Genomic DNA, 13928 nt, shown 5'->3' on the forward strand with positions numbered 1-13928 from the left:
ATCATTTTCCACGGAATACCTTTACCATGCTTGCTTTACCATGCATGCCTTTACAGGAAAAATGGAAGGGAGTTTTTAGGCTTATTGGGGTAAGGGTATCGGATGGTAAAGATGTTTTAGGGTTTAGGGGTGGGTAAGGGTATAGTGTGATATGGATATTTTTTAGTGTTTAGGGGTGTGTAAGGGTATTGGGTGATAATGTTGTTTCAGGGTATTGGGTGGTAAGGGTGTTTTTAGGGTTTAGGAGTGGGTAAGGACTATCATGATATATTAACAGAAAGACAAACACAAGACAAACATAACATTTTCTATCTTTAAACCAGAATAGGAGAGTGTGAAAAGGGCCTATTTTTGTTTTTTTTGTGTACTTTTTTTCTTTTTTTGGGGGTTATTTTTGAATTTTGGGAAAAAGAACTTCAAAGGAAAGCATGATTCAAACATGAGTGCTGAACTTGGGGGCAGGGCCTGACAAGCTGGCTGAGCAGACGTGCTAAAGAGGAGCTCCTGCCCCTAAGAAATGATGAATCCTCCATTAATCCCTGCGGAACCAGAAAACAAACCACCGCATAACTAAGTGGTGGACACCCTGCCCCAGCGGAACTGAAAATGGAGGGCAGCTGCTGCAAATAGGATGCTAAACTGAGCAAAAAGAAACTGCAGGGCGAGCGGCGTGCCTGACACCGTAATGGATTTGCCTGACCTTCACGACTGGAAAGAATAAAGTGATCGGAGTGGCCCATGGAATGCACAGAGTGAAAGCTGGGCTGCCTTTGCAACAATAGCCTGAAAGAGTGCCTGACCCCTGTGCGGACCGACAGGAGCCTTGTGAGGGTGCCCGGTAGGCCTCTGAAGCGGCGTGAGCAGTGGGCAGGTGGCAGGCAGACAGGCCTTGAGGGGAGCGCCTGCTGAGTGCTGCAGCCCGAGTAGGCCACAAAGAGTTTGCGATCCAGCGACGGCCTGGAGCATGAAAGCGGTGAGTGGGGGCCCAACGAAGAAGATGAAGGGATCAAGCCCTGAGAGGGAAGCGAGGAGTGCCGGCTATAAACCAAACCAGCATACTCGCATGGCAGAGGTCCCGTGCCTTGAAGAAGAACTGAGACGGCGAGAGTGAGTGGCGATGAATAGATGCTGTGTGGCGGCGCTTGGGGCTATGATAAGATAACTGGGGTCCCCCCCTCCTCCCGGAACAGTACTAGAGGCGAGACAATGACCAGAGGGCATGTGGCAGCGCCGGGACCCCTCCCGATTAAAACAGACCACTAGTGGCCTGATAGTAATAACACTTGGCGCCAATCAGGCTGCAGCCTCAAATATCTCGGATCCCCCTGTGGATGGTGGGTGTTGAAGACAGTGTGACACTGTGTCGCTGCAGGTGGGCTGGGTGGAAGCAACCTGCTGCAAAGGAGTAAAAGTAAACAATCGAGAAGGGGTGACGTGACCCCCAACCCCACCCCCACCAAACAAAAGAAACACGAAAACAGTGCAGAGGTGCAAAGCAAAGAGCACACCAGAGTGTGAGAACCACGCAGCCCCAATATAATATAAACGCGCAATCAGACAGTGGTCAAGGAGAAGCCATTGAGAGGCGGACAAGCCCAGAAAATAGTCCAATACACAGTCCAAGGCCCAGGAGCACCAGAACAGCCCAGAAGAGGCGTGGAAGATACAAATAATCAGGGTGCAATGATAAGAGATAAGGTGGATATACTGGAGGACATCAGAGAATCCCGGGTGGCGCTGGAGACGAAGATGAACACAATGGCAATGGACATAATCCATTTGCGCCTGAATCTGCGCAAGGTAGCCCAAAGAGTCACGAACATTGAAGAGGAGGTTGTGTCACTACGTGAGAAGGTTCATCATCAGGGTCCCACCCCATAGGCCGAATGCCCATAGGGTGTGCTGCGACACCTGATTACAGTGGAGCGGGTTCTTTTGTTTATATGTGCAAAGTGTTAAAATAACCAGTGTTTTAAAAGAGGGCCAAATCTACTCACAACAAGACTTTATTCTTGAGTGTTTGGACCCTCGTAAAAGCCAGTGTGGCACCTGTGCCTCATTAGGAAGGCTTCGGTGTCTAAAGAAGTGTACTAAATATTAAAAATAGCGTAGTGTGCTATGTGATAAATGGAAATTAGGTCTACATGTTTCAACCATTAACAAATTATAGGTTTTCGTCAGGACCGTGGTGATTGGACGGGGTGGTCCGCACACGCTAAGGTGCGTCCTGCCCTCGTTCAATTAAAGACCATAAATCGTGGTCTAGTGTAAAAAGGTGTTTTCCCTGGATCAGGAGAAAAACATTAGAAGCGGTAACTGTCGCTTCATGGGCATGAGGGTATCCAAGACGGCAAGTTTCCGTCACTTGCGGCTTCTGCTCGTCAGGAAATGAAACCTACTTGGTCATTCCTCAATGCCCCGTGGAGTGTTCTGTTCTTCAAGGACATGCCTTATCCTGTTAGGGGTTGGGGCACACTGTGCTAACCTGAGCCTCACGCTCTAGACACAGAAAAGACTCTTTTTTCTGTTTCTTCTCCTAGGGGGTACTCCTCCATTGTTGATACCATTAATTCCGGGGACCAGGAGTTCCCACCACACATAATCTGTGTAATCTCCCTCACTCTCTCCCTTGTTATACACACACTACGTGAGAAGGTTCAGAGGCTCCTCGTTACCGTCACTATCCTAAAGGCCCAATCAACCTGCACAGAAGACTGAGTGGAGGATGCAGAAGGGCGATCAAGGAGGAACAACCTGAGATTTATAGGTTTTCTCGAAAAGGCAGCGGGACCGGCAGCGGATCTTTTCCTCAAAAATTGGATCACCACAGCCCTTAATGATATCAAACTCTCAAAATTCTTTGCTATAGAAAGAGCACACCGGGCCCTGGGCCCCCCGCCTAGACCGGGATCGCCGTCAATGACAGAGATAGAGATGTAATACTGCAGCATATCCGTACTGACGGCCAACCAAGTTGTGAAGACCGCGTCATCCACAAATTCCCAGATTACGTCAGGAAAGTACAAGACCTTCGCAATGAATTTGTAGGTGTTATACGGCGCCTGCGGGAACACAACATCAAATCAGTCTGATATACCCTGCGAGTGCAATATGAGGGAAGAGTCCATTTCTATGAAGCACCCCAAGATGCAACAGACTGGATGGATTCTCTGGGCCTGTCTGGAACGGACCAAAACCAGGGATGGTGCGAACAATGGAAAAACATGGGCGACAGCGTGAGCAGCGCCGGGAGGCAGAAGACAGGAGACACAGCCAGCAGGAAAAAATTAACACAGGGTGCATCTTGGTGGGCAAGGATGGGACCTTACAGACAGAACTGGTAACAATACCACTACAGAATCAGTTCTCCCCACTTTGCCTGGTGCAAGAGACTCAGAGTAAAGGTACCCCAGAAGAGGAACAGGGGAAAGGTCGGGAGCACATAGCCCCAGAGGGGCCTGGAGATCGAGAGACTGTACAGACGACCTGTGAGTAAACAAATCTAAGGGGGACCAAAGGCGCAGAGACGCTGTGGACATACACGCACCATAGCGGGTCCCGGGGGGTAGTCGGGAGGGGGGCAACGTGAGAGAAAAAATGGGGGAAGTGGAAGCGCTGAGTTCCACCAAACTGAATCCAGCAGGACATTCCAGCTGCCACACGCATGGGTGGTCCAGCTGAGCCCTGGTCCGGTAGACTTGCCACACGAGAGAGACTACCTAATTGAATTGAAGTGCATTTGTTTTATATACCTTGTATCTGAAAAGTTTAGGGTGAAGTAGAAGGGAGGGAGAGAGTTACTAGCTGTTTTGGGGCAGAGTTGCCAGTCTTTCAGGCCACTTGAAGAACTAGGGGAATGTGGAACTACTGCCTGTGCGAGGGGGTGTTGTAAATGTTTATGTTACAGTTGCGATGGGAAGTTACAAACAAGCAAGAAAAAGAAATGTCATGCTACAAAGTGGAAGGGATACAGGGGGGCTGAAGTCAAGTACAACCCAAGGCAAGAACCTTACCTGAGAATTTGCGGTGAATCTAGCGACTATCTGGTAACAAGAAAGGAACTGAACAAAAATATAAGTTGGTAACAAGGAATGTCCGAGGGCTCAATAATTTTGTTAAATGAAATAAGATAATAATTACCTCAGAAGATATGGGGTTCCTATAACATTCCTTCAGGAAACACAACTATGGAGCAATAGTCTTAAATATGTCCAAAGAAGATGGCGAGGACAGGTCTTTGCGACGTCTTATTCTGGCTATGCTAGGGGGCATTAATATGGGTGGTACCGGGAGTCCCCTTCAAAGTGCAGAGAACTCATTCGGACCCAAATGGGAGATATGTACTGGCAGAGGGCAGTCTGAACGGGCACTCTATGTGTCTTTTTAATATCTACGCCCCAAATATCGACGATCGGGAATTCCCGGGGCAGCCCTTAGACAGGCCCATCTCACGGCAGACATGGAACTCATGGGGACTATAATTGTTCAAGTAACGGTGCACTAGATAGATTCCCACCAAAACCTGACGCTAAACCAAAGACAAAAGAGGCCATGTGTCAGATGCAAGTCAACCTAGATCTTATAGATATCTGGAGACACCATAACCCACACCAAAAAGCATACTTCTGCCACACTCCAGCAACGAACACATACAGTAGACTAGATTATTTCTTCATACAGGCAAAAGCAGCCCACAGAGTGACAGACGCCCAATATCTGGCCCGATACTCACCACTGCAAATAGTTTACACACTAGGTAGACCCCAGCCAAAGATACCACTATGGCAGCGGGTCGGATGAGGAATACCAACTTGATAAAGGAGGCCGGGAGAATTAATGCTATAAGTGTACAGCCTATATGTATTTGGTTTATCCCATGCCCTGTTCCTCGCTGTATTATATACAAGGATGATTGTGTACCCCTATTGTGATTGCCTATCTCCAATGCTGCAACCTGTACCAAGTATCAACAACAAAAAAGAAGGTATGGCCCTATATGCTGTATCGTTGACAATATGTTTTTATTATTGTTAAATGAAAAAGAAAGTTAAAAAAAAAAAAGATACCACTATGGCAGATAAACGCTGAAGCACTCAAAGACTCAATATACATGACCACAGTAAAGACTGAACTGTGGATATGGACCCGGTTGTTGGGACGGAGCTCCTTGGACTTTCAATTAACAGTCACACAGGTGTTACCTTTACGGCAATCATCTGCTATCGTCCACCGGGGGCTTTCAGTGCCCAGCATCAACAATCGCTACTTACATCTCTGTCCAACATGGCGATTTCCCACAATAAGTTAATTATTTTAGGGGATTTCAACCTATGGCCTAACGGTTCTTTAGATACTGGACTGCACAACCTTTTACTCTCCTGTGAGAGCGTGGGGTTGAAACAGCTAGTCCGGGAACCCACTCACAGAGCAGGGCATCGACTTGATCTTATTCTCTCCACCCCTCAGCTAGTACACTTGAAGGATATCTTGCCCATGGCCTGGACTGACCACTCTCTCCTTAAATTCTACATTAACTGTAAGGGAGCAAAAATACGGGCACGCAGTATCCCCTCCGAAGTCAAATATAGAGATTGGAAAGCTCTGGAAAGGCGGAGAACTACTGGTGCTATGTTTCAAGTGGAGGATAGCTTCTCTCCGCACCTCCCGGCCGAGGATAATTATGAGGCTCTCTGTCTCAAGATATCGACAACTATTAACTCCCTAGCTCCATTAAAAACATGTAAGCACAAGAGTAGAGCATCAGCTCCTTGGTTCGATGACTCTCTAAAGGTTCTTAAATCGGCTTGTAAGCAGGCGGAAAGAAAATGGAGACTGGGCTACCTTGATGCCAACAAGCAAATCTGGAAAATTAAACTTTTTGAATATAAAAATGCGATTATGAAATCCAAAGCTGCTTACTACTGTTCCACAATCTGTACAGCTGCCAACAGCTCCAAGAGTATCTTCCAGATTTTGAACAGCCTTACCCACCCTGATTGCGCAAAAAAAAGCTATCCCTCCCACACAACACCTGTGCGACAGTCTGGCGCTGTTTTTCAATGACAAAATTGAGACCATCATTCGAAACCTAAGCATCCCCCCCACTCCAGTCGACCCCATCGGCCCTGACACTGCCATCATCGACCATGGAGCAGCGAGCCAAGGGTGCCAGCCCATGGACCTCCTGTGGGAATTCCCCCCCATTACTGAGGTGGAATCTAACAGACTGGCTCATGGGATTTCCTCGGGCTCTCCTCTCGACCCCATCCCCCCTAAAAATTGGAAGGTATCCGGTGAAGAACTCTTCCCCACTCTCTGTAGGATTTGCAATCAATCCTTGAGCAGTGGCCTAGTTCCTGCCCTTTGGAAGCAGGCTCTTATTAGGCCACTGTTGAAGAAACCCTCCCTGAATCCTGAGTGTCTACAGAATTATCGACCAATCTCCCTGCTACCTTTCCCGGCAAAAATTGCCGAGCGCTGGGTGAGTTCGTGCCTCTCAAACACCTGGAGCAGAATCATTTCCTGGACGAAATACAATTTGGCTTTCGTCCAGCCCATGGCACTGAAACAGCTCTACTCACTGCCATGGAGGACCTTCGTATGCGTGCAGACAGGGGCCGGGCAGCACCCTTGATCCTACTGGACCTGTCTGCCGCATTTGATACGGTCAACCATATGATTCTGCTGGAGAGACTAAAAGAGGCCGGGGTGGGTGGCACTGCCCTGCATTGGTTTCACTCCTTCCTGCGGGACAGGAAGCAGGCCGTGTCCCTCCCCCCGTATCAATCGGCCTTCTCCCCGGTGACCCACGGGGTGCCTCAAGGCTCGTCCATAAGCCCGATTCTATTTAACGTGTATCTAAAACCTCTGATTACGTTAATAAAATCCCACAGGCTAAGAGCAATTAACTATGCCGATGACACTCAGCTCATCCTCTCCTGGGAGGGTGAGGAATCTATTCCTTTGGAGTCGTTTCATGACTGTCTGCGAGACACGGCTTGCTGGCTACACAAGAATTCCTTACAGTTCAACGCCGCCAAAACCGAGGTTCTGTTCTGAGTCGGAAGTCGGATCCCCCGCCCGTTCCCAGCTGAGTTTTGGCCCCCTGAAACTCTGGAAAAACCACAGCCGGTCACCACCGTTCGCAATCTGGGTGTTATGATAGACAATAAGCTCACCATGGAAGCCCAGGTTGCGAAAACAGTGCTCACCTGCACTGCCCTTAATCGGTCACTCCGCAAGATCTTTCCACTCCTTCCCTTGCAGGCCCGGGCCTTAATAGCCAGGTGTACTATCCTCAGTCGCCTTGACTATTGCAATGCGCTGCTGCTCGAGGCTCCGTCTGCGCTGTTAGACAGACTCCAAAGAGTTCAATCAGCTGCCGCCAAACTGGTCCTGGGATGGCCTAGGAGATCTTCGGCCACTGCGGCAATGGCTGAGCTTCACTGGCTCCCCATGAAACTGCGAGTTGCTTTTAAATCTCTCTGCCTTGTTTTTAAAGCTCTGCACGGAGTTCGGCCCGCTCCTTTGCAATCTATGTTTGAATGGTACATTCCAACCAGAGCCCTCAGATCCACAACAGCCTGTCTTGTTAAAGTACCAAGATTTAAAAAAGTCAGGACAGGAGGAAGATCTTTCAGGGTTACTGCATCAAAACTCTGGAACAGCCTGCCTCTGGATGTCCGTCAATTAACCGAACTTCTCCCTTTTAGGAAACGGGTCAAAACATGGTTGTATCCAAAATGTTAACTATCAATTACTTAACTGTTGTCTCCCAGTGCATCCTTCTTAAAGAGTTGTCTCAGCGCCAGGATACCTGCAAGGTGATAGTTGCGGTTTATAAATGTTTTAAATAAATAAATAAAATAACTGAAAGGATACTTTGACACAAACTGGAAGACAGCTAGCAGCAGGGCCGCAGAATGGGACGCGATGAAAGTGGTACTCAGGGGAGTATGCATGTCACTAGAGGTGGGGTGAAGAAAATAATTGAACAAGACCTATAGAGACAAGAACGAGATCTAGCTAAATTAAAAGCTACACTCCCCACTTGCGAAGAGGGCCCCCAGGGCTGGTTGGACCAAAGCCGGAAGGTACGGGAATTGTGGGATAGACATGGAAAAAATAATAGAAATATCAGCAGACAGCGATGGTACACAGAGGGTGATAAAACTGGCCACTTATTGAAACAGAAACACAACCCAGGACTGTACTAGCGATACGAGATAGACAGGATAAAACGGTCTACACTCAATATGAAATTAATGCAGTGTTCATGCAACACTTAGCTGAGGTATACACAGAACCCCCAAAATACTGCACAGAACCTTAATATAGTGGCAAACTTACAAGGGTTAGAAATACCCTGTCTGAACCAGGAAGCCCAAAAGGCTCTCGGTGCACAAATAACTAAAGCAGAATTAAAAGCTGCAATCACACACATGAAAACAGTAAAATCACCAGGCAAGGATGGCCTTACAGCCGAATTCTACAAGCACTGCTCTGAACTGGTAGAAGATAGAGTGACAGAGGTACTAAAGGAGGCATGGGAGAACAAAGAGTTGCCAGGTACAATGTGAGAAGCGCTCATAGTGGTAGTCCCAAAACCTGGAAAGGACCCAACACTACCAAAATCGTACAGACCACTACCTATGCTGATGTGGACCTCAAGATTATAAGCCATGTCCTGGCGAGCAGGTTTCTACCATATCTTCCCCAACTCATACATGAAGACCAGGCAGGGTTCCTACCCAGCAGAAATGCTCTTAAAAACATCTGATGACTTGCACATTTTATGCAGTCCCTTGGCACGGGCACAGACGTATGTGCACTGGCCTTCCTGGATATAGAACAAGCATTCGACTCAGTCAGATGGGAATATATTTGGCTAGTACTGGAAAAAATGGGTCTGGGACCCCAGTTTATTCAGTGGGTGAAACTATTATAAACTAAACCAACTGCTAGGGTCCGTACTGGGAGATACGTGTCTAGAAGTATAGCGCTCCAAAGAGAGACTCGGCAGGGCTGCCCTTTATCGCCGTTGATATTTGCCATAGCAATAGAGCCTTTGGCATGCCAACTTAGAGTAATATTGAATGGACAAGGTATAAAAGTTGGTGAGAGGGAACACTTAGTATCGCTCTTTGCAGACGATGCCCTGGTGTACCTGAATCGACCAACACACTCTCTCCCAGGGCTAGTTCATGCATTGGGAAAATTTGAAGAAGCATCCGGCCTCCGAATTAGTAAGTCCAAATCCCAACTATTACTGATAGCCGCAACGAGGAGACTTATTGCATCCCAGCTGTTGCAACTAGATCTCCCCTGGGAGATAGAGAGTGTTCGATATCAAGGTGTACAGGTCACCAGAGAAGAAGACCGTTTCTATGAATTAAATATGGGCAGAGTTGTAAGGGGACTACAAGGAAGCGTTCAGTTCTGGAACATGCTCAAACTGACCTTTATGCGCAAAGTTGCCCTGATCAAGGTGGTGGTCCTCCCTAGATGCCTCTACATTATGCAGGGATCCTTCTATGAAATACCACGTAAAGTGTTTAAGGAATTGGATGCCTTGCTGATAAGGCTGCTGTGGAACGGGAAGCATAGCAGAGTAGCATTGGAAGTAATGAAGAGGCAGTGGGGAAAATGGGGACTAGAGATCCCTGATCTAGAGCTATTTTACCTGGCATCACAGTTGCAGCATGCAATACAGTGGCTAGATACAGACCCCTCCTGGGAGAGAACCCTACCCGCAGGCACCTACGGAAGACAGCAACTGGGGGCCTTGTTAATGAAAGGCCAAGAAATACAAAAACGTACATGCCGCTGATACAATTAACTGCTAAAATATGGGATAGGGCAGTAAAAACAGTCCTAAAGAGAGCACCCTATGTGCCAGATGCAGGTGTCTGGAACATCCTGCAGTTTGCCCATGTAGCACAGACAATGTCAGTGGAGAAATGGAAAGGGTAGGCTGCCTAATGCTGACAGACTTATACCTGGAGGATAGGTTCATAACCTACCAGGACGCGATGGAAGTATTTGCGTTGGGTGCAGGACAATTCTTGCAGTATGCAAAGATGGCAGCTACGGCCCGATACCTATGGCCAACATTCCCGGAAGCCCCTGAACACTCACAAACGCTGACCACTATGATTACAATGGCAGGGGGAAGGAAATTTGTAACACACCTTTAAGGTGCATTAAGCGAAGACAAACAACGTAAACCACTTAAGATAGAAGAGAGATGGCAAAATGCAAGTGAAGAGCCATTGACACCTGAGGACTGGAGCAAAATACACGAGGAAGTCCATAAAGTCTCAGTAAGCACCAGATTTAGGCAGCTACAATACAATATTGTGCATATGACTTACCTCTCCCCTAAGCGAATTCACGTCATAAACGCTGCGCAAGACCCAAGATGCCCCAGGTGTCGACACCAGGAGGCGGACTTTATACATATGATTTGGTACTGTCCCATAATACAGAACTACTGGACGAAAATAATGGAATAGCTTAACAGACTGACAGGGTGAGAAGTATTGATGAAAATAAGGAGATGTCTCCTTGGCCTGATACCCAGGAACCCCAAACGTAAAACTAGTTGGAGCTTCTTGATATTCGGCCTTGCTGTAGCCAAGCGATGGATAGCTATACATTGGATATCCCAAACGGGAACACAAGGAGGGTACAAAGTTCCCCGAGTGAGGTGAGAGTATGAATGTAGCGTAGAGAAGGAAAAGGGAAAAAAAAAAGGGCGGGGAATTTCCCTTTTTGGAACTAAAACCCTCACACACCTAGCAAGCTAGGTGTCATGCTTCATCATATGGGTTCTGCTCCTCGTCAGACTGGCGCTGCAATGTCTGACGGGCACCCGCGAAGGGGCTCTTTATCGGAGACCTTCTGTTCCAGCCATATGGTGCATGCGTGTAAGAGGGCAAGTGAATGTGTAGTCGTGAAGTGAGAGTGATTTAAAAAAGGTTAGGCAATCCACAGGGAACTTTATTAGTGTGGTTGACTCCCTTGGTTAAAAGGTGGGAGGGCAGATAGGTGCTGTGATAAGGTTCACAGTGAGATATCTACAACCCTCTGGTCAGGTCAACATGTTTCTTGCATTCATTGCAATTCTTCAGGACCTAAGTGCTCAGTACTACACAGTGAATGTTTAAAATACAACCTTATGTCTTGAGGTCAGTAGAAAAGCAGGCCGAATGGTCCTGCCCTTAGACGAGCGACCTAGAAAGGAAAAAAGAGCACATAGCAGTGAAGGGCAATTAGTGTAGTGCTCCATTACTATCCAGGTTCTTTGTTCTCTACACTATACAGACACACTAGTGACACACAAAAGAAATAAAAAATGTGTGGATATTGTTTGGGCAAAACACCCACAATGGTGGTGAAAATTTCAAATGAGAATGAGGACGAAAGGACACTTCAATAAATAAGACAAGGGTGATGCGTCACGCTGCTTACCCTGAGACAATCCCTAAGGTGCCCCGCAGTCTGCTCCCGTGGGACCTTCACCTTTGAGTACGGTACCTAAGACAGAGGAGACGTAAGGAGAGAAGGAAACCTTAGAAGGGACATGAGACCAGCTGTAAGATCGTTATCACAGGGTCCATCAGGCATTGCTCAGGGCTGAGCCGTCGCTCTCGTGTTTAACCCTGTACCTACTCATGAAGGTATGTCTACTGGCACGGGAGCCTCACGGAAGCAAAAGAGGCGGCGACAACCACTCCGGAAAGGATCTCAAGGCTCTGTTCATGGTAGCCGGAATTAACCCCCTCCTGTACGCGCATTTTAGGTCAATGCGCTTGCGCATTGACCTAAAAGCGCACAGGCACAGCATCAAATCGCCAGTTAGTTAAAGTCTGTTTAAAGCCCTATATATCTCGCTCCCGCTCAATGCGCATGCGCATTGAGATAGGTCGCTCGACCTAAAAAACCACACCAATTATTTACGCAAAGCACTGAAAGGATACTCATTATTAGTCACTTTTAGATTAGCTCTAGGATCAAATTTACATAAAAGGTAGTCTTTCACACTTAATAAAACTTAAAGACATTATGGTGCTCTTGTGAGCCTCTCCTGAGCATAGGAAGGAAAGCCCACTCTGCGGGGGGCTTCTATTGGTTGAACGATTCTCATGGAAAGCTCGCGTGATAACAAAACCTACTAATATGGCAAATCTAAATATGAATATTCAAGGAGTTATTTTCCAGATTTCACTATAGTTTAGTCTGGAATACTATTTTACCTTACGTTAAAAAAACCTCCGAAATTCACACAAAAAAACCCCCAAAGGTTCAAGTGATGTTATAGTTGGGAGCGGTTTTACCAAATGTAGATTTTAAAAAGTTCTAGAAATCCACTGAAAAAACAAAGATTGAAGTGATGTTAGCCGCACTTCACCCTGCCTCTCATTTCTGCATGGGTGATCATGCCTAGCTGGACCTTGCCTCTTGATAGACCTGGACACTGGGCACTTCCAACCTGTTGCCGCCGGGGCTGAAGCCGCAAATCTCACCGCTGGGAGACTATAATCCCCAACCTCCCTAGCGCCTGGAGTGCGGTCAAAACACTGCCACCGGCCACCGGCTGGCCCGTCCATGGCCGTCAGAGCCCAGAGGAGGCTCGGCTGGCTCCCCTCTAACATCTGGACCCTGGGAGAGACGAGGTTTTTGTCCTGAAGGTACTGTGCCACTGGCATTTTTCTTCACTAACTCTTTTAGACATTTTAAGTTAGAATTTTAACCATAATGAGTAAACGTAAGGGCCGCAGTGAACGCCCGGGGTGTGCAGTAGTTGGAGCACTTGATGCCTTTCTAACAAGGGCTGAGTCTGTCCTTAGCAAAGAGATTGATATAACAGAGCGGTGGCTCTCTCTGGACTACAAGATTTCACAGAAGCGCTCCTTCCTTGGCAGCCACATCACGGACACCATCCCTTTAACTCCCCCCCGGCCCCCCCAAACTTCACCTACAGTACACTTGGTTCCAGTCTTGCACATGTCTTCTTCCCCGGATACATCCAACGGTCCCAACATAGTGACGAGGGGCCAGGCCGCGAAATCTCAGTCAGATGATATTAGTGAGCCTCCAGTCAAAAGAAGAAGGGGTGGCGGGCTGCAAAAACAAAAGCCTCAGAAAGGGACACGTTTGGGTAAATTAAAAGGGAATGCAGAACCGGAACCGGGGTTAATCTCTACTCTGAAGACTATCGACCCTGCCACACTGTCTCCCCAGGCGAATGGCGAGGACTTTTGGAGAAGAATTGAGACTTTGGTCACTGTGCTCCTGAACCCTCTCCTGCTCAAATTAAGCCAAATCAAAGAGAGACTTTCATGCATTGAGGGCGTAGGGGACATCCAATTACCCCCCTTCCCAATGCACACGTCCTGGCACTGAAGCGGGCCATTAGCTCTTTCGGAGGTGGGGGTTCGTCCAATAGAAACTAACACTGTGGGGGGGCTACTTATCTCAGCCACCCCAACAAAACAATAACACAAGCACTCTTGATCCTACTGCCGGCCCTCACAGCCCTCAACCCCCCTGTACAACCCACTGAGCATCTTGCAAACTTGAGGGAACCTATAAATATTTCCCACTTGCATGCCACCAGTACCATAAATAAGTTGTTAACCACCATGCAGACAATAACATTGTGGGGTGGTGGAAATGGCAACACTTTAAAGCTGAAAACAAATATACAGAGGCAGGCGCCCACAACATACCACTCCCTGCACCGCCCACCGGCTGCTACCCCCCTTGTAATGGTCCTGGGCAATATACCGAACTTGGGGGAGGGCCAGGTTGAAACAACAACTCAACTTATGGACAAATCTCTCCACTGGTTAACTCGTTACACAACCAGTACAGGCAGGGGTATGCTAGACTGGCTAGCAATAATCATTATGGCCAGGAGGGCG

General features: G+C 47.7%; 1 protein-coding gene across 1 annotated transcript in view; it reads right to left on the reverse strand.

Moving 5' to 3' along the window:
* DZANK1 (double zinc ribbon and ankyrin repeat domains 1) overlaps nt 1–13928 on the reverse strand; it is an 846943-nt gene that overhangs the window by 185713 nt on the left and 647302 nt on the right. The gene's annotated exons all lie outside the window — the stretch shown is intronic.

Source organism: Lissotriton helveticus, chromosome 6, assembly GCF_964261635.1.
Source record: "Lissotriton helveticus chromosome 6, aLisHel1.1, whole genome shotgun sequence".
Taxonomy (NCBI): Eukaryota; Metazoa; Chordata; class Amphibia; order Caudata; family Salamandridae; genus Lissotriton; species Lissotriton helveticus.